Source organism: Mya arenaria, chromosome 16, assembly GCF_026914265.1.
Source record: "Mya arenaria isolate MELC-2E11 chromosome 16, ASM2691426v1".
NCBI lineage: Eukaryota > Metazoa > Mollusca > Bivalvia > Myida > Myidae > Mya > Mya arenaria.
The window spans coordinates 1,057,879-1,079,052 of record NC_069137.1 but is presented as its reverse complement, the minus strand read 5'-3'; the positions used below and the strand labels follow the sequence as shown (position 1 = coordinate 1,079,052).

The 21,174-nt window shown below is 36.1% G+C and overlaps 2 long non-coding RNA genes across 2 annotated transcripts; both read left to right on the top strand.

Moving 5' to 3' along the window:
* The first annotated feature begins 7,651 nt into the window (after nucleotides 1-7,651).
* LOC128221907 (uncharacterized) lies at nucleotides 7,652-10,058 on the top strand. The gene is made up of 3 exons (XR_008259027.1): nucleotides 7,652-7,782; nucleotides 8,882-8,982; nucleotides 10,009-10,058. It is a non-coding gene; the product is annotated as an uncharacterized LOC128221907 (long non-coding RNA).
* Nucleotides 10,059-15,714: 5,656 nt separating this feature from the next.
* Nucleotides 15,715-17,908, top strand: LOC128221241 (uncharacterized). Its single transcript, XR_008258927.1, has 3 exons — nucleotides 15,715-15,795; nucleotides 16,425-16,536; nucleotides 17,619-17,908. It is a non-coding gene; the product is annotated as an uncharacterized LOC128221241 (long non-coding RNA).
* The last annotated feature ends 3,266 nt before the right edge of the window (nucleotides 17,909-21,174 follow it).

The window sequence follows — 21,174 nt, the reverse complement described above, 5'->3', positions numbered from 1 at the left end:
GTAACCTTTGATTTACAACCGAATCGAGGCGTCAATAGTGTTGCGTATTTAGCCAAGTCTATGTCACATTTAAGTTAGTTGACCCTTGTTTTTTTAAATGACACGCATTAGGTACTCAATGCCAAAAACGGTTTTCCTGAACGTTTCAACTCAACTCAACTCAACTAAAAACAAGTTTAATTTTGTGTCCAGTTTGTGAGGACGAATACAAGACATACAACTCGAATTCAAACAGAAAAGCAATATGACCTGTTTACATGTACATCAAAGATTCAACTCAAATCTACTCAACTAAGAAGAGCTTTAATTTTACGTCCAGTTTGCATTCAATTACAAGGATGAATAAAAGACAAACAACAACAAAGATATCAAGCAAAGAAAAACATGGCACGTTTCTGCTTGTTGTGGTCCTACAATTATTCAGACTGTATAGTTGAGAGGCATGCTTGAAGCAATCTTGATTATGCCTGCCAACTTGAGTGCTGTTTTAATGGTTTTTAAGTGTTCAGCTGTGGAAAGCCTGAAACACATGCCTTATCAGGTGTTTCCTGATATACTTGAACGTAAATTTCAAATTTGAGCTACTTTGTCTGGGATCTGTGAAACTGATATATCCACATACAACAGTATGATATTGACTTGCTTTGTTCGATATTGCAGTGTTTAAGCAACATCGTTTCTTACGTTTTCGTGAGATTGGTATTATTTTCACTTATATAATTTTTATATTAGTCATGATTTTCGTCAATTTTTTTAAACAAATTTATAAAACGGCTCAAGATTAACGAATGAACTCCAAATCTCGTATGAAATCTTAGTGTTTACTTCTTTTACGGATTGACATAGAATCATTACATTTTTTTTTTTATAATCATGGCAGTATTCTACAAGATACCTTATAATCCAAGGTACCGACATAAGTAATGGCATTTTTGATGAAGATATGTCAAATTGGGTAGGATATGACTGGTGGTGATCTTTGGCGACATAGAGAATGTGCGACAGTTGTAATCTGCACAATAATACAACTGTATGGTAGTGGAAGCGCGCGACATACAATAACTTTATGGCGGTGACAGTTTGCGATATAAATAACCTACAATCAGTTACAGTCTAGGGCATACACGGGTTATGGCTGTAATGGTGATGGTGCTGGTGCAAATTAATGGTAGTGATGATGGTACGGGTTATGTTGGTGTTGGTTGTGCGAGTAATGGCGATGGTGGTGATGGTGGTTGTGCAGGTAATGGTGGTGGTGTAGGTGTGGATGATGGTGGTTGAAGGGGTAATGATGGTGTTGGTTGTGCGGTAAATAGTGATTGTGGTGATGGTGGTGGTGTGGGTAATGTTAGTGTTATTTGTGCGGGTAATGATTATGGTGTTGATGGTGATGGTGAGGGTAATGGTGATGATGGTGATGGTGGTGGTGGTTTTGTGGGTAATGTTGGTGATTGTGGTGGTGCGGGAAGTGTTAGTGGTACTGGTTGTGCGGATGATAGTGGTGGTTGTGATGGTATGGGTGATGATGATGATGGTGGTAATTGTGCGGGTAATGGTGACGGTGGTGATGGTGGCGATGCGGGTAATGGAGGTCGTGGTGGTGCGAGTAATAGTCGTGGTGGTTGTGCTGATAATGCTGTGCGGGCAATAGTGATGCTGGTTGTGTGCGTAATGGTGGTGCTGGTGCTGGTTGTGCGTGTAATGGTGAATATTGTTGTGCGAGTTATCGTGGTGTTGGTTGTGTGAGTAATTATTGTGTTTGTTGTGCTGGTAATGGTGATGGTTGTGGTTGTGGTGGTGCAAGTAATGGTAATAGTTGTGGTGGTGGTGGTGGTGGTGCAAGTTATGGTGATGGTTGTGTTGGTGGTGGTGCAAGTAATGGTGATAATTGTGGTGGTGGTTGTGGTGGTGCAAGTAATGGTGATGGTTGTGGTGGTGGTGGTGGTACAAGTAATAATGTTGGTTCGGGTAATGGTAGTGTTGGTTGTGAGAGTAATGGTGGTGGTGAATGTGATGGTGGTGGTGGGGTTTGATGCAGGTAAAGGTGGTAGTGTGGTTTATGATAGTGGTGAAGATGATACGGGTAATGGTGTTGGTATTGGTTGTGTTGGAAATGGTGGTGATGGTGGTGATTTTGTTGGTGCGGATAAAAGGGGGGGGGGCTGATGATGGTGTTGGTGCAGATAATGGTGGTGGTATTGGTTGTTCGGGTAATGGTGGTGATTGTGGTGGTGCTGGTGATAGTGGTGGTGTCAGTTGTGCGTGGAAGGTGGTGATTGTGGTAATGCGGGAAAAGGTGGTGCTGTAACGAGTGGTGGTGATTGTGGTGGTAGTGGTGGTACGGGTGATGATGATGATGGTGCTGGTAATGGTGATGATGGTGATGGTGCGGAAAATTGTGGTACTGATGGTTGTAAGGGTGATGATGGTAGTTGTAAGGTAATGGTGATTATGATGATGATGATATTGATGGTAGTGGTGCTGGTAATGGTGATAGTGGTGATGGTAGTCGTGCGGGTAATGGTGATGGTGGTGGTGTGGGTAATGTTGTTGTTTGATGTGCGGGTAATGGTGATGCTGTTTATGTGCTTAATGTGGTGGTTCTGGCTGTGCCTATAATGATGATGATGGTTATGCAATTAATAATGGTGTTTGATATTCTGGAAATGGTTGTGGTTGTGGTGGTGGTGGTTGTTGTTGTTGTGGTTGTGGTGGTGTTGGATGTGGTTTGGGTGCAGTTAATGGTGGTGGTTGTGGTGCGGGTAATGGTGGCGTTGGTTGTGGTCGTTGTTGTCGTGTTGGTTTCGATGGTAGTGGTGACGGTGGTGCTGCGGGTAATGGTGGCGGTTGTGGTGGTGGGGGTGGTGGGGTGGTAGTGGTTATGTTGGCGGTGGTTGTGGTGGTGTTGCGAGTAATGGTTGTATTGGTAGTTCGGATTGTGGTATTGGTGGTGCGGGTAATGGTGGTGGTGGTTGTTCGGAGTGTTGTGTGTTATTTGTTTGTGTCATCGTCGCTATTATTGTTGTCATGTATGCATTATAACAACCTAATACTTAAAATTATTACTTTTGCGCCTATAAAAACTTTCCGACCAACACATACCATTTTAGCAACAATCTTTTGATGCAGGTTTTATATTTAAAGAAATGTCTAGCAGTAAAAAAAGTTTCATCAATTAAAGGACAACTACCGGGGGGAGGGAAATCTTGTGGTAACAGATTCTAGCATATAACATTGGTGGAAAACATTAATTACTGATAATGAGATTGTAACCGTGTATTTAATAGCTAAAAAAGCAAATATATTAAATGATTGGTGAGTGCTATAAAGTTTACTGTGATATACTATCGTTTCATAAGGTAGAAATACCATGTTTTCTGCACCTTTCTTTGAAATTAAACTCGGTATCCTTCATAAGAACCATTGTTTTATACATTTATTCATCCATTTTGGTATATTAAAACAATTGTATTATGTGAGGCAATTCTTATATGGTAGTAAGAGTGCATCTTTAAACAATGATTATCGATCAAACATTGTGTTTAGGATCTGTTAAGCACTTTGACTCATGGCATGTATACTCGCAAACATGTAAAGACACTTAGAAGTCCTCGGCTTGCCTACTTATTGTGTTAAGTGTTCTCATAACATTATGATCCTAATGATCGAAATATTTCTACGTAGTTTATATTTAAGTACACATTCAAGTTTCTTCTTCAAAGAGCGCGTACAAAGTTCAAGTATTAAAGCAAGCTGGTGTGGGTTTTTTATTATACTTTATATGTAAACAATAGCAATGTCAGTACAAAACAAAGTACAACATACATAGAAGAGGAAAAAGGCAATATCATTTCAGATCATCATATTTGTTAATGTTGCATCGATATGAAGCTTATTCGTCGTGGTATCTTTTCATGTTAGACATTGAATGGTTCTGCATAAGTTTACTTTAAAGAGAGTGGGGGGGGGGGGGGAACAACATACTAGTATTTATGTGTGGTTGTTTATCTTGCTATATTTCATGTAAAAAAAAATAATATATGCGAAAGACTAATTAATTTGTTTTTCATGATGGCTATTTCACGATCAATATCTATACGTATGTGCAAGTATTTTTGAAAGCAACAAAAGTTTGGTATCACTTGTCGGTATTTTGAACAGAAAATGAAGTAATTCATTAATAGAATAAAAAAAGATTGTGCTGCTATATTTACTACCTGTATCTGTGTGAACTACAAATACAACTGTTAATATATTTAGTTAAACAATTATACCCTTTTATTAGTCTGAAGAGGTCTTACAGGTTATTCCAAATATATTGTATTATAATGCACCCCTAAAACATACCAGTTATTGTTTCTTTATTGCTGGAACACAACCCGCATATGATTAAGTTGCATTTGCATTAATATTTATATGACAAACAAGCACAGAGGTTTATACCCAGTTTAATGGCAACTCCAAAGACAACAAGGTTACGAGTATGTAAACTAAAGACTATCTTGCTCAATCTCTGTAAAACTGGAAATTATGACAACATTAAATTCAAACTAGTATCTGTTTGTAGGTATGATTCTATTTATTGTTTGAACTAAAATGTGTGTAACAATTGTAGCTATGTAAGGCATTATGTAAATTTCGTTTAATTTAACTCCTTCTGAAAATAACAAGGTGAACGAAATTATCACCATGCTAGGTCTTGTACAAGGTTACTACGACCCAAAGAAACCTTTGATATTGCAAACAGACAGTAGTCGAACAGGACTGGGTCCTACACTGTTGCAAGAAGGTCAGCCTATGCATCGAAATCATTGACATCAAGTCAAAAGAATTATGATATGATAGTGCTTAGGTATATTATTTGGCCTCAAACGTCACCATGACTGGGTAACTTGACGTAAGGTTATTGTTAAAACTGACCATATGCCGCTTATACCGATATTTAAGAAAAACTTGAATAACGCTCCAGCAAGGCTGCAACACATGCTATTGGAACAAGCTATTTAACGAGGTTGGCCTAACAACAGAAATAATTGTAGGTCAGAAAAAATTGACTACTGGAATCATAGAGATGAAATTACGGCAGTTGATGGAATCATTATGAAGGGAAAAAAGTTGTTATAACAAGTTCACTTAGAAAAACAAGGAAATTAAAAGATTAGTTTTGAGATGTCCAATATGCTTAGAGCGCAAAAGAACCATTGCAATCACATGATATCCCAGAATATCCATGGCAAATGGTAGCCACAGATCTGTTCTCAATAGACACTCAGAATTATCTACTTGTTGTAGATTACTACTCACATTTCTTTTAGATAAAGAAATTGCCAAGCTGGAAAAGTAGTACGGTTATCTGCCGTACGAAAGCCATATTTGCAAAAAATGGCATTCCAGAAATTGTAATATCTGATAATGGGCCAGGCTATTCATCAAGAGAATTTCAAACATTCTCTAATGATTGGGAATTTAAACACAATACAATGCAAGTTTCCCAAACCCCCCATAAGGAAATGGCTTTGCAGAAATTTATGTAAAAATGTGCAAGAAAATCTTAATGAAAGCCAAAAGGACAAATAAAGATCCTTTGATTGCCATTTTAGAGTACAGGTCCACTCCTCTTAATATTGACTACTCCCCTGCAGAATTATTAATGGGAAGGCAATTAAGGTCATTTTTTGCCAACTCAGAAAGTGAAAATACATCCTCAGTATATTTCTTCACATAAAGTTAGATCTAAATTGGCAGAAAACAAGGAGAAAGTATTTTATAATAGAAATGCTAAAAAATGCCGATTTTGAATATAGAGGATTCAGCTAGAATTCCGGGCTCTAATAACCGTTAGCGTAAAGCTGTTGTGACTGGAAAGAAAAATGATCGCTCGTATGTTGTTAAAACGGAGGATGGTGTTTGTTAAAGGCGTAATAGAAAACACCTTTTAAAAACAAATGAGCACTTTATTTCACGACAAGAGATTGACTTTCAGGGTAACAGCGAAAATGACAATTCAGCACAAGCTGAAAACCCTCCTGTGACACCCTCGAACTTTGATAATCAAGATTTGTCACCACGTGAAAATGTTCACACGTCAAATTCTCCAAAGATGCTCGTGAATGAATCTGTCAAGGCAGTGTATATCACAAAATATGGCAGACAGGTTAAACCCAAAGTGATTATTCCTATGTGAAAGTGTATTGTTTCAATTATAATCACATAAGTTTTGATAAACTGTTGGTTGTATGACATTAGCAGGAAAATAGGAAAATTGGCTACTAGTGAAATGAAAATTGTTACCATGTTTATTTAATGTGTTGTTGAGTAATGTAATTTTATTAGAAATTAACACTGTGACTTTTGTGGTTGATTAACAGAACAGACGTTTCCAGACAACAATATGAACTGATGAAAATAATGCCACACGGTCATTTGTTTTTATTTATATGCATTTAAGAATTATCTAAATTCAATTAAAGAAGGGAGATGTTCTGATATTGAATGTTAAACTTAAGTAATATGATACTCCCACATCTAGAGTTTAATTAACTGTTATACTGCTAGGCACACAGTTGTCTTGCTGCGTTCTTTGAGTACATATGTAGATGAATAAATGGAATACAAAATTAAGTTGTATTGTTATTCTATAAACATCAAACATTAAAACAATTTAAAAATCAGACTATTTTTGATAAGCAAAACAAACTCCGAACTTATTTTCTGAGCTTTTATTGGTGAATATTGGATATTGAGGATCGTAAATAAAGCTATCAAAAACCCGTAGCCTACGAGTTTGGGACAAGTTATTAAATACTTTAAAGTGTGCAAAGGTTTTAAATAAAGGTATAAGACATACATTTTTGTGTGTTAATGTTTCTTTTTTTTTCTTTAATCAGTCAATACAATTGTTTATGAAGGATTTTTTTACCAAACAAATTTTACATGTATAGTTAAATTTTACAAAAGTAATGTTGGCTGTTCTATTTTGATGTCGTGTCCCTCCAGGGTATAACATTGAAACCTACACAACAGAAGTCGAATTTCCGATCATGAAATTACTTTAGCCTATACCAAACAATGGCGATTTGAAATAACCTCAACTCAACTCAACTCAACTAAAATGTGGTATATCTTTAATTCCAAGTTTTCATATCATTACGAGGACCAAAATATACACAAAGCATCATAATCAAGGCACTGTTAAACACAAAAGTAATACAACTAGACCCCGTTTCGGCTTATTGTGGATCTACACTTGACTGTAAGTATAAACTGAGTACTTACAGAACGTGCTTGAAGAAATCTCAATTATGCACGTCAACTTAAGAGCTCTCTTAATGTTTTGTAAGTGTTCAGCGGCGAAAAACTTGAGACACTTGATAGTTTGTTAACTGATGTTTCCTGATATGCGCGTACGTATACATCAAATATAAACGCTCTTATCTTGCACATGTGAAACCAATATTATCTCATAATACATAGGGTTGCTGGCTAGATACGCGCATCATGTGATTGATGATTAATATCATGTTTTACTGAATGTAAACTTTATACTGATATAAGCAAAACTTATGTATATGATTTTTTATATACCGACAAATGTGTGAAAATTATTCTTTGTTAATAGAACTTTTTACCAATCAAAATATATATGTGAATAGAAAACTAGCGATGTATGTATTTAAGGACAAATAATTTATAAAACATTTTATAATTACTATGGATTATACTTATGATATACTTTCCCCACCTGTTCTTGATGTATGCATTATATTGTGTTGTGATGTGAAAGTAAGTATTGTTGATTTTGTCGCTGTCCATATAACGAACCACAATCTCATTAAAATTATATCGTGACGTATGATTGAACGAACTTTGGCGTTAGAACAAGGAATGCATTTATTATTTGTGCATGTCTTTCTTATCGCTGAAGTGACATTTGGACAGATTAATCATGGCTTGCCCACCAAATAAACGGACAAAGTGATTGTTTCCCAATGACATGTTCAATGCTCACATTTTATCTAAAAGTGTTGTTTTAACCAAATGTTGTTTTAAATAAGAGTATATACTATATCGTACTATACTTAGTGTTCATAAATCAAGGTAGGTTGCCTGATATTTCCACGAATAAACCTTTTCGCCAAAAAGAGAATATTCATTTTCACCCTTATTTAAAAATGATTAGGTTCAGTAAAGAAATATATAAAGATTCTGAAACTGCTATTTTGAGAGTATATGAAGCTCAAAACTTCCTAGTGTAAGGTTCTGTTTCTATCTTGCCGCTATATTTCTGTGCTATCAGGTTTAATGATGATGTGTTTCCACAGATACGAAAATAGTTGAAAACCTGTAAAATATACAGGCTCGGTGTAGATTTGTGCTTATCAGACGGGAGTAGGCTGCTTATCTGCAACATTTCCATGCAATTCTGCAACCTTGATATCTTTTGCTCTGAAATCTGTTTAAATTAAATGTTAACATGAAATGCAAAGATGTTAAGTGCTACAAGATGCAGCCAGTTTGTTGTACAAACATATGTTTTTGATGATATAACTTTTTTGCATGTTGTGCATTGATTTGTGAAGCTGACGTTTTATTTGTTAAAACATGTCGATGTTTAAATGGAGCTTCATGAGCAGAAATAAGTACATCGTGCTTAGCATATAAACATTTTCTAACTCAGTTGATAATAGTCAGATTTAGCCTCATAAACATCACTCTGCTTTGAAATGAATTAATTTCATTTCTTTTTCTGAGTGTGCAAGAGGATTATTTTAATATTTTAAGTTGAATTTTAGGTATATCACAATTTTAGAGCTGCGTAATATCAATTTCAACTCTGTCGTCTGTCTGTCTATTTATGATCCCAAATGTACCTTTCACATAGACAATCGCTGGGGTGAAGCATAAGACTACAACCACACATTTATGCTTCCCGACGCCCCCTCTAGACTACTATCAATGGTCAAGGACCGATCTTAATAAAAGGTAATGAAAATCAAGTTTAAAATTCTTACTTTCACAACTAGGTATATATTTTTGTCTTTAATTGATGAACTATTTTTTATTTAAAAACATTTTCGAATGATGCACTCTACAATGTAAATCTAATATATAATATCGACACTGATCTGCAGAATGTAGGAGTGAAGAGAAGTTAAATCATTTTACTGCTTCTGAAGCAATTATCCCCATTAAAGGCAATCATCTCTCTATAAACTTTAAACGATTTCTTTTATGCACAGAAATTGTCAAGCAGCCCCAGTTGCATAACATATAATAATTGCATACTCATTTCCTCTATCTACCACCATCATGGTTTTCTGATTATTGGGGTCAGAGATATCGCGGGGCAACTGTGTTAACAAGCTTCAAGCTGCATAACATAAAATCATATGATAAAAAGCATTGGGAGAATATAAGAATTATCTCCCTTACCACCATTCAAACTGCATTCCATACCAATTGCGCTCGCTCGGCACAACAACGGCCTTGGTCCGAGATGTCGACGAACAACTGGTCTTTAAGACAGTATGTGTTGGGTCTCTCCATATCCTTCGGCTCGCTCGGCACAACAACGACCCTGGTCCGAGATGTCGACGGGCAAGAGGTCTTTAAACCAGTATGTGTTGGGTCTTTCGCTGCGTACAACAAACTGTCTGGCTCGCCTTTCTGCATATTCTTCAACTGGGTTTTTTGTCTTTACGAGGGTACCCCTGCGGAATGCATAGAAAATGGGGCATTTCATATGGCAACTTAGGTTACATGATAAAACAGTTGTACAAAAACGATTAAACTGTTTCAATGGTTATGAAACAATTATGTGCATTTTGATTTCAAATAAAACTTAAAGATAAATTTTACTGCGATTATTTAGAGTAAAAAAGGAGATATGTTAACACGTAGGGTTGTTAACTTTATATATCAATCTATCAAGAATCTAAAAAAAATAACTTTAAATTACTATAACTGGAAAACAGGAATTTCAATTTTACACTATCTCATTGTTTTCAGAAAAAAAGGTAGAAGACAAACACACACGCAGGCAGACAGACAGGGAAAAGGGGCATGTGAATATTTGTGTTCTTTTATGTGAAATAGCTATGAAGATATTGCAATTTCTGTGCAAATATTTTTTAACTGATTTTATTAATTTACACATCAAAACAAATCGGATATGCAATACCTTTCTATGCTTCTTATAACAAGTAATATATTTATGCATTGTGTTTCTTCAAATATATAATATCAAATCTATGTATAAGTTCAAATCTGGTTCGTTACATCAAATTTATTATAATATCCTCTCAGACATGAATTTTCTGTATTAATAAGAAAAAACTATGATTCGCAAGAACTTCAACAGCTGCATAAGATAAACATAGTCAAAGACGATAAAAGCGTAAAGCATGCCGCATGCCAAATAAGTTATACATACGTGGACAGGGCTCACTGTCTCAATGTGAAATGTGAAATGTGACTTAAACAGTTTTAACCTTTTTATTTAATAAGGCAGACTGTGTGTGATGCTCATATAGTTTCAAACACTGACTTCATCGTATCTTTGAAACGTTTTTGCATTAGGTTTTCTAAATTGTATTCCTCCGTCTGCAGATAGAGTTGGGATCTCTTATCATTAAAACACTTGGGGTTTACCTATAAATTTAATTTTTTTTTTTATTATTTCCTCAAGTTAATGCATTCTTTGATAAGATTTACCTTTAACGTATTTTTTTCTTTATTAAGAATTGTTGGGATAAGAGTGAAGTTTGTGCACGTAAACTGGTTTAAACCCCTAATAAATCTATATTAAAAGACCGTTCCAAGGCGGTACCTAACAAACCGTGATAAACATACCTAGTAATATTTATATATAGTATGTATGCACTGTGCTGTTTGTGGAGTTTTGTGCTGTTCATCCATGTTTCTTGTTTGTAACTTTTTGCTTTTGTGTTCTATTTCTTTGGCGTTTACCTAGTGCCATTACACCGGGTTTATGTTTAAAATATTTGCTACTGAGCTTATTTCTGTAGTTTTTCACATAAGTATAAACACGCCACAAACCATCATTAAGTTCGAATTGAAAAAAATCGAGTGATAAAAATGATCTTGAACAAAAACGTAGAAGGGAAAAAATGGTATGGGGAATGTGAGAGGTCCCCATGGTTACCTTTGTACTCTACTCACACTTTATTGCCTCGGCAAATCCTTATGCAACGTAAAATTATCAAGCAAGTAGATTAAATAATTTAAATAAGATAAAACTTTTAGTATAATTCGGATTTTTATGATAATAGGATTTAAAAAGTGGTAAAGGAATTTATACACCACTATCAAAAACTTGTTTTTATAAAGAGAAAATTTGTCGTATAAAAGGTAACGCTTAAACTAGAAAAAAAAGACAAATACGTCAAACTTCAAAATAGGTTTTACCATATTATAACATAATAAATAAATCAAAATTATATTTTAACAGTTAAGTAATGTAGTAAAGTAAGTATGCACAAAGAATTAGAGTGAAAGAGGCAATTAACTCCAGTCAATATCTACCTTGTACGATTCAAGAGTTGTAGCCCGTTAAACTACTTACCTACGAATTCCAGAGGCAATTAACTCCAGTTAATATCTACCTTAAACGATTCAAGAGTTGTAGCCCGTTAAACTACTTACATACGAATTCAAGAGGCAATTAACTCCAGTTAATATCTACCTTGTACGATTCAAGAGTTGTAGCCCGTTAAACTACTTACATAAGAATTCAAGAGGCAATTAACTCCAGTTTATATCTACCTTAAACGATTCAAGAGTTGTAGCCCGTTTAACTACTTACATACGAATTCAAGAGGCAATTAACTCCAGTTAATATCTACCTTGTACGATTCAAGAGTTGTAGCCCGTTTAACTACTTACATACGAATTCAAGAGGCAATTAACTCCAGTTTATATCTACCTTGTACGATTCACGAGTTGTAGCCCGTTAAACTACTTACATACGAATTCAAGAGGCAATTAACTCCAGTTAATATCTACCTTGTAAGATTCAAGAGTTGTAGCCCGTTAAACTTCTTACATACGAATTCAAGAGGCAATTAACTCCAGTTGATATCTACCTTGTAAGATTCAAGAGTTGTAGCCCGTTAAACTTCTTACATACGAATTCAAGAGGCAATTAACTCCAGTTAATATCTACCTTGTACGATTCAAGAGTTGTAGCCCGTTAAACTTCTTACATACGAATTCAAGAGGCAATTAACTCCAGTTAATATCTACCTTGTAAGATTCAAGAGTTGTAGCCCGTTAAACTTCTTACATACGAATTCAAGAGGCAATTAACTCCAGTCAATATCTTGATTGTACAATTCAATCCCCACCCTATACGTCTTACAATATAGTATAAGAGGCAATTCACTCCAGGCAATATCGTAATTGTACAATTCAATACTTCCCCCCTTATACGTCTTACAATGTAGTGTGAGAGGCGATTAACTCCAATTTTCCTTGTATTATGCTGTGAACAAAGGTACGCATACATGTATTGGAGGAACCTAAGCCGAACAAAAGGTACATGGGAGATTATGCTGTGAACGAGGGTGGGTATACATGTATTGGATTGACCTAAGCCGACCAAAAGGTACATGGGAGATTATGCTGTGAAGAGGGTGGGTATACATGTATTGGATGGACCTAAGCCGACAAAGTGGTACATGAGAGATTATGCTGTGAACGAGGGTAGGTATACATGTATTGGAGGGACCTAAACCGACCAAGTGGTACATGGGAGATAAAGCTTAAACGAGAATAGATGTACATGTTTTGTAGGAACCTATCCCGAATTAGTGGTACATGGGAGATTATGCTGTGGACGAGGGTAGGTATACATCTATTGGAGGACCCTAAGCCGACCTTGTGGTTCATGTGAGATTATGCTGTGAACGAGGGTAGGTATGCATGTATTGTAGGTACCTTACCCGACCTAGCTGTACATGGGAGATTATGCTGTGAACAAGGGTAGGTATGCATGCATTGGAGGAACTTAAGCCGACTAAGTGCTACATGGGAGATTATGATATGAACGAGGGTAGGTATACATGTAATGGAGGAACACAATTCTTAGCCGACGAAGTGGTACCTGGGAGATTATGCTGTGAACGAGGGTATGTATACATGAATTGGAGAAACCAAAGCCGACCAAGAGGTACATGGGAGATTATGCTGTGAATGAGGGTAGGTATACATGTATTGAAGGAACCTTAGCTGACCAAGTGGTACATGAGATATTATGCTGTGAACGAGGGTAGGTATACATGTATTGGAGGAACCTAAGCCGAGTAAGTGGTACATGGGGGATTATGCTGTGAATGAGGGTATGTATACATGTATATTGGATGAACGTAAGCCTACCAAGTGGTATATGGGAAATTATGCTGTGAACGAGGGTAGGTATACATGTATTGGAGGAACCTAAGCCTACCAAGTGGTATATGGGAGATTATGCTGTGAACGAGGGTAGGTATACATGTATTGGAGGAACCTAAGCCTACAAAGTGGTATATGGGAGATTATGCTGTGAACGAGGGTAGGTATGCATGTATTGTAGGTACCTAAGCCTACCAAGTGGTATATGGGAGATTATGATGTGAACGAGGGTAGGTATACATGTATTGGAGGAACCTAAGCCTACCAAGTGGTATATGGGAGATTATGATGTGAACGAGGGTAGGTATACATGTATTGGAGGAACCTAAGCCTACCAAGTGGTATATGGGAGATTATGCTGTGAACGAGGGTAGGTATACATGTATTGGATGAACGTAAGCTTACCAAGTGGTAAATGGGGGATTATGCTGTGAACGAGGGTATGTATACATGTATTGAAGGAACCTAAGCCGACGAAGTGGTACATGTGAGATTATGATGTGAACGAGGGTAGGTATACATGTATTGGAGGAACCTAAACCGACCAAGTGGTTGCTATGATTGTATTCTGTATTATCTACATTTATCGCTTTATTAACTGTAACTTTGTGTAAAGTACGCAGGGAACAGTTAATTTGATACTTTTCACACCATTGGTCAGCTTTAGCTTTATTTTTGATAGCGATAGACTATGATGACATAGTGTTTACTATGAGATCCATTTCTGCATAGGGTGATCAAAAAGACTAAGTTGAGATATAATTAAAGCCAAAATTAACCACATAGTGGATGTAAATACTTTTGTTATCCTTAACATTTAAAAGCTTGTTAAACTCAAAATAAAATAAAAATACTCATTTTTTTCCGTATGACACATTCGCTTCCTGTCACCGGACATTTTTGAATAATTTTCCGGTTCAGATGACGAGAACGACAACCTTTTCCTGATCAGTAGTCATGGCAACAAGTGGGCACCTGTTGAAAACGTAAACATCATGCAGGTGAAGTTAGATCTGCTACAGTTTGACCTGGAAACACTCTTAGACAAATGAGTCAGATTGAGAAACATGCACAGTCGAACCCCGTTGGCTCGAACTCCCAGGGATCGGAAAAAAATCATCGAGCCTCGAAAAAATTGAGCCTAGCGGGATTGTTTACCTTCGGTTTAAATAAATCGATCCTTGACATCTAGTTCGAGCCAATGAGTTATTCGAGCCAAGCGAGTTCGAGCCAACGGGGTAGAACTGTATTGTGAAAACATTGGAAAAAGTTGGAACTATTGAGAAAATTTTGGAATATATATGAAACCATTGGGAAAAAGTAGAAAATATTGAGAAGATTTTGGAAAATAAATGAAAGCAATGGGAAAAAGTCGGAAATATTGAGAACATTTAGGAATATATATGAAAGCACTGGGAAAAAGTCGGAAATATTGAGAACATTTAGGAATATATATGAAAGCACTGGGAAAAAGTAGGAAATATTGAAAAAAAAATGGAATATATATAAAAGCATTGGGAAAAAGTAGGAAATATTGAGAAAATTTTGGAAAATGAATGAAAGCATTAGGAAATGATGGAAAAATTGAGAACACTTAGATTTACTGGGGAACTATAGTGAAAGCATTGAGACCCTTAGGAAAATATTTTTTTATAAAGTTTTGAAAGAATAAGGAATTGTAAGCCGATTGGGTAGTATGTCTTGACATCTGAACAATGAGTTTAACAGGAAACATTGCGAGCCTATTATAATCACTCGAAAATAAGTAGAAAATTATTGGAGCGTTGTTAAAAGTTCAGGAACGATGCAAATATAAGGCCAAATAATATCGCAAATATAGTGGCACTTGGCAATGAATAAAAAACCCAAATGTACCCAACTACATAAAGATCAAGTTAAACCCCAACCTATATAGTATTTATATTCATGATTTATTTGTTTCCCAAGTTCATGCTTCTGTTAACACAGATCAATATCATCATCTTCATGAAGATCAAGTTAAAACCGAACGTTCGGTATAAAACATTTTGTTTTCATTTAAACATCGCTATTCCGAACACCGTTTATCCGAAATTATCGCTTTTTCGAAATTTTCGGTCCCGATTTCAATACTTCTACCTTTAATTAACTTTTTTCATCAATATTCCGAAAACGCTTTTTCGATATAATCACTATTTCGAAGTAAAAAATACGGTCCCGATTTGGTATTTCACACATATTTATCAATCCGTTTTTTCGAAGTCGAATAATTAATTATTTATTTGTTTTCCTAGGTTCATGGTTCTGCGTACAAAGACCAATGTCCTGGAAGATACTGTAGGCTACATGGCTACAGGTCTCAAACTTCCTCTCCCAGAAGTTGGTGCAGGTCATCCTTAAACAGAGGTGAGTTACATTTGTATTTCATCACAATGAAACAGTCTCCAAATTTTCTTTGACTTATTAAGTTACTTGCTTAAATTTGATTAATGATGTAACTTATGCGTTCCAATTTCAAGAAGACTTGATCAGTTGCTATACGATATTTACTATACGATTAATCACTATAAGATATATAAACTAAACTCAATATTGATTCTAGGAGTGACGACCCGTTTGACACGGTGGTGTCAGTAGCGCCATTTTTAGCATTGTTTGAATTATAAACAAAACGCAATGTTGATTTTAGGAACGACGACCCGTTTGACACGGTGAAGTCAGTAGCGCCATCTTTATCGTTATTTGAAATTTAAACTAAACACTATATTGAGCGGAAGCGAAGCCCAGTCTGACACGTTGATATCAGTAGCGCAATCTTTAGCATTGTTTGAAATATAAACTTAACACAATGTTGATTCTAGGAGCAACGACCCGTTTGACACGGTGACGATCAGTAGCGCTATCTTTATCTAATTTGAAATATAAACTTAACACAATGTTGATTCTAGAAGCGAAGCCCAGTTTGACACGGTGATGTCAGTAGCGTAATCTTTATCATTGTTTGAAATATGAACTAAACACAATGTTGTTTCGAGGAGCGACGACCCGTTTGACACGGTGATGTCGGTAGTGCCATCTACTAAGAATGAGAAAACCCTGAAGAAGCTTTCGGAGGAGGGGTATGACGATGGATCGAAGCCATCGCAGGTACCAGTTGCTTTACTTAGAATATGCACCATGTGGTCTGGATTAGCCATATTTTAATTTATTTCATGCTTTTCGATGAAATATGGAATTTTATCAGTTTTTTGGGGGAAGTAAAAATCTTTATTTTATATTTTAGTGTAGTTAAAACTGTAAATTCGTAAAATATCACAACTACTACAACTCTACCCTACTATATTGTAAACAATCACATGTGTATGTGTGGCTACATGTGAATACAAATATGTTTTTATATGAGGAATTGTAAACATGTTAAGGACATCTAATCAATATTAAAGCTGCACTGTCACAGATTGAACGTTTGGCAACTTTTTATTTTTTGATTTGGAACGAGTCAATTTTGAGAATATCCATGGAAATGAGTTATATAAGACTGCTGACCAAAATATGATCGCATATTTTTATATTTAAGTTCAAAAGTTGATGTTTTATGCGTTTTTCTTTAACCGTTAGTAACGGTTTAGGCCATAAAACAGTATTTTTTAACAATAATATGCAAATCTGCAATCTGATTTTTGTCAGCAATCTTATATCATTGGTTTGCAGATATTTACGCAATAAATTTCTCTTTCAAAGACACAAAAATAAAAAAAGTTGTCAAATGGTTAATCTGTTAAAGTGCAGCTTTAAGGAAAGGGAACTCTTTCTCATTGCTGTAGGTTCAAATTGTCTAGACCTCTTCATTTGGTGCCTTCCTCACTTGTTCTTTAGTTTTAATTTGGTTTGGACGTTTGTTTTCTCCCTCCCTCCCACCCAGTTCTTTTATTATTATTTTTTATCTTAACTTTGCTATTATGGTGAATTCTAAAAAAAATCGACTATTATTTTAGGATATTAAACATTGTATTATGTTCTTACTTTATTATGCTTTCTGATGTGGTGTATCCTTACATGGAGGATTTATGGCTGCTTTTGACATAACCTTATTATCTATGCTAATATTATTTTCAATCTAGCAGCCTATTATTACGGCCAAATTAAATATATAATTTACATTTGTCTTTTTTTCCTCCTGAGCACAATAATAAATAATGAACTCATGCATTGTTTTACGTCTCATCCAGGTTCTCAGCATCAACGAGGGTGACGTCATCGAAGTTGGTTTCCGTGGCAACATTAAGAGCAAAAGGCGAGGAGGGGATACAGTTTGTGTACAACTCCAATCTGGAGAGCGAGACTGAATTCCATGCCGCTGAGGTGGACTTATACCTACCAAGAAACTTCCCAGTATATAGGGGTGTCGTCGAGGTAGGTTTGTGTACTTCCCAGTACATAGGGGTGTGTTCGAGGTAGGCTTGTGTACTTCCCAGTATACAGGGGTGTTGTCGAGGTAGGCTTGTGTACTTCCCAGTATATAGAGGTGTCGTCGAGGTAGGCTTGTGTACTTCCAAGTAAATAGAAGTGTCTTCGAGGTAGGCTTGTGTACTTCCCAGAATATAGGGGTGTCGTCGAGGTAGGCTCGTGTACTTCCCAGAATATAGGGGTGTCGTCGAGGTAGGCTCGTGTACTTCCCAGTATATAGGGGTGTCGTCGAGGTAGGCTTGTGTACTTCCCAGTATATAGAGGTGTCGTCGAGGTAGGCTTGTGTACTTCCCAGTATATAGGGTTGTCGTCGAGGTAGGCATTTGTACCTTCAAGTACATAGGGGTGTCGTCGAGGTAGGCTTGTGTACTTCCCAGTATATAGAGGTGTCGTGGAGGTAGGCTTATGTACCTTCCAGTATATAGGGGTGTCGTCGAGGTAGGCTTGTGTACTTCCCAGTATATAGAGGTGTCGTCGAGGTAGGCTTGTGTAATTCCCAGTATAAAGGGTTGTCTTCGAGGTAGACTTGTGTACTTCCCAGTATATAGAGGTGTCGTCGAGGTAGGCTTGTGTAATTCCCAGTATATAGGGTTGTCTTCGAGGTAGACTTGTGTACTTCCCAGTATATAGGGGTGTCGTCGAGGTAGGCATGTGTACTTCCCAGTATATAGAGGTGTCGTCGAGGTAGGCTTGTGTACCTCCCAGTATATAGGGGTGTCTTCGAGGTAGGCTTGTGTACTTCCCAGTACATAGGGGTGTCGTCGAGGTAGGCTTGTGTACCTCCCAGTATATAGGGGTGTCGTCGAGGTAGGCTTGTGTACTTCCCAGTATATAGGGGTGTCGTCGAGGTAGGCTTGTGTACCTTCCAGTATATAGGGGTGTCGTCGAGGTAGGCTTGTAAGCTTCCCAGTATATAGAGGTGTCTTCAAGGTAGGCTTGTAAACTTCCCAGTATATTGGGGTGTCGTCGAGGTAGGCTTGTAAACTTCCCAGTATATAGGGGATATATAGTAAACAGAGAAGCGAGGTCGAGACAAACTCGCAAAGAAACGTTCATGTGTACGTTCATGTGAACGTCCGTACGTACGCCCATGTGTACGTTTATGTGAACGTTGTGTACGTTGATGTGTACGTTCATGTGTATGCCAATGTATACGTTCATGTGTTCGTTCATATGTTCATATGTTCATTCATGTGAACGTTCATGTGTACGCCCATGTGTACGTTTATGTGTACGTTCATGTGTACGTTGATGTATACATTCATGTGTATGCCAATGTAAACGTTCATGTGTACGTTCATATGTTCATATGTTCATTCATCTGAATGTTCATGTGTACGCCAATGTGTACGTTCATGTGTACGTTCATGTGTACGTTGATGTGTACGTTGATGTGTACATACATGTGTATGCCAATGTATACGTTTATGTCTTAATGATAATTAAAGTTTTTGCAGTTACTTATTCTAGATGAAGGCCATAACAAACGCTTTTGCGTGACAAAGATTACTATATAGTACCACACACAATTTTGTATTATTTAGTTTTATTAAAGATTATATTACTTACGTGTTTATATTTGCATTGATAGTATATTTGGAATGTTGACAATGATGTCATTGTTCACTGTGGTTAACGCCAGTAGAGGTATCTATTTATTATTTAGATTTTTTGCATTGTATAAACTGTGATATTGTGACAACAGATGCTATCATCATGTTAAAAACTCCATCCATGTATTAAAAATGTGTGTTTTATATTGGTATATAATACTTAAAGTGACTCGCTCATGTTTCCGACCAAAAGTTAGTTTTCCCGGTAATACATCTAAAAACACTTATTTTATCTTTATTTTACTATATGATATCGAAATTTCAGAAATAATTCAGTTTTAGCATAAAAAAAGTATTTTGGCTTTGTGGGGTTTGAACCGACGCCTGTAAAATCAACAAAAAATATTAAAAAAACAGCCGGCTAGTCCACACGGTAAACGGGACTTTAATAAAGGTGGTGGATGTGTTGACCTGTTAAGGATACATTCATAATATCACTTGATAATGTCAATCAACCAATCACGTAAAACCACAGCCGATATAAATGCTAATGAAAATGCAAATATCAACATATTCGGAATGGTTCCATCTTTTGGCATTTTTGTAAAAAACACTACTTATGATTAATCACACTTTCTTTCGTTATTAAAAAAGTACAAAACATGTGCGAGCTACAATAAATTCCGTCCATGTATTTTAATACAATGTAGTGTGTTTTTTTTATAAATATATAATCTTAATTTACCGTCCAAGTTTTTACTCTTTTCTTACATCGATATGCTTAAAATTCTGTCCATGTATTGAATCAGTGTGTTTTTCATCTGTTTGTATACATTTTAATTGCAGTCTATCTATTGAAATATATTTTTCTTGTTGATATGTACATTCTTTTATCATGTGTTATAACATTTTATGTATACAGCTGAAACTATTTTCAAAATGCAAAACAACCTGAATTATATGCTTGTGTCCTCAGTCGACTGTATATGTATTTACTAATAAGATTGAATTAAAGATGTTTTAGATGAATACATACTCATATGTGTTGGTCTCTCATTTGAAAAAAAATAATTATTCGAATATTTTTGGTTCTGGTCTATAGAGATCTCTTAATATAAACAATGAATGTTTAATGTACTGGTCCCTAGGCATCTCTAAATATATACAGTGAATGTTTGATGAACTGGTCCATAGGGATCTCTTAATATATACAGTGAATGTTTTCTGTTCTGGTCCTTAGAGATCTCTTAATATATACAGTGAATGATTTCTGTTCTGGTCCATAGGGATCTCTTAATATAGACAGTGAATGTTTGATGTACTGGTCCCTAGGGATCTCTTAATATATACAGTGAATGTTTGATGTACTGGTCCCTAGGGATCTCTTTATATAAACAATGAATGTTTGATGTACTGGTCCTTAGGGATCTCTTAATATATACAGTGAATGTTTGATGTACTGGTCCCTAGGGATCTCTTAATATATACAGTGAATGTTTGATGTACTGGTCCCTAGGGATCTCTTAATATATACAGTGAATGTTTGATGTACTGGTCCCTAGGGATCTCTTAATATATACAGTGAATGTTTGATGTAATGGTCCCTAGGGATCTCTTAATATATACAGTGAATGTTTGATGTACTGGTCCCTAGGGATCTCTTTATATAAACAATGAATGTTTGATGTACTGGTCCTTAGGGATCTCTTAATATATACAGTGAATGTTTGATGTACTGGTCCCTAGGGATCTCTTAATATATACA